We start from the raw sequence: 1,353 nt of genomic DNA on the forward strand, positions 1-1,353 counted from the left end.
CAGGATCAACCAGGTAGCATTCCTCATTGACGTCGGCACCGCATGAGCATGGCCGACCCAAAGGCCACGGCCAAGTCCAAGACGAGCACGACCGTCATTCGTAAGGAGCATTCTTTGGGCAGATAGGAGCCAATGAAGACCCCATGCCCATTGCGTTTACCGAATCCGAGAGTCCGAGCATACTAGTCATGGACCAAGCCATTGCAAGGCGAAGCGAGGACGACCTGGGACACAACTGCAGCTTTTGGTTCACCCCGCACGTCGAACGCGAGGGGCGAAAGGCGACCGATTGTGCTTGATAATGCCTTGGCATTAGGTATGCAACACAGAAAACCGACGTCGAACAAGCCTAATTTGCGCTTGTACCATGATTGAGATGGCATGCGGGCTAGGACGTCGCTGCTCAAGCAGGGATCCAACCTAGCCACACAAACCGAACACCACTCATGTGCCGCACGTACACTTGCCTCGCCGATACAAGCCAACAACAGCCCCAACACGCGACGCGCAGCCATGTGTTATTGCTGATGCCAACATTGCAAAGCCAAGACAAGCCCCGCAAAGCACGAATAGGGGGTTGGAGCAATGCCAAACACAACCCACAACAACCGATGGCAATCGGCAATTTACTAAGCTTCGCCCCATGCGTATGGCACCTTGCGGTGCTACTTGTACGACGTTTTGTCGTTCTATTGCCAAAAGCCATCAGCCGCCACGAGCGATGTCGCCTCCCGATGTTGCCCGCAACAACCGATGGCAATCGGCAACTTACTAAGCTTCGCCCCATGCGCATGGCACCTTGCGGTGCTACTTGCACGATGCTTAGCCGTTCTGTTGCTAAAAGCCATCAGCCGCCACGAGCGGTTCCAGACACAACCCACAACAACCGATGGCAATCAGCAACTTACTAAGCTTTGCCCCATGCGCATGGCACCTTGCGGCGCTACTTGCACGACGCTTTGCCGTTCTATTGCCAAAAGCCATCAGCCGCCACGAGCGATGTCGCCTCCCGATGTTGCCCGCAACAACCGATGGCAATCGGCAACTTACTAAGCTTCGCCCCATGCGCATGGCACCTTGCGGTGCTACTTGCACGATTCTTAGCCGTTCTATTGCTAAAAGCCATCAACCGCCACAGGGGGTGGGGTGGGGGTTTACAGACACTACCCACAACAACCGATGGCAATCGGCAACTTACTAAGCTTCGCCCCATGCGCATGGCACCTTGCGACGCTACTTGCACGATGCTTTGCCCTTCTATTGCCAAAAGCCACCAACCGCCACGAGCAATGATACCCGCAACACCTGATGGCAATCGACATGTACTGAGCTTCACTCCATGCGCAAGGCACC

The sequence above is a fragment of the Nicotiana tabacum genome, chromosome 9 (genome assembly GCF_000715075.1).
Source record: "Nicotiana tabacum cultivar K326 chromosome 9, ASM71507v2, whole genome shotgun sequence".
Taxonomy (NCBI): domain Eukaryota; kingdom Viridiplantae; phylum Streptophyta; class Magnoliopsida; order Solanales; family Solanaceae; genus Nicotiana; species Nicotiana tabacum.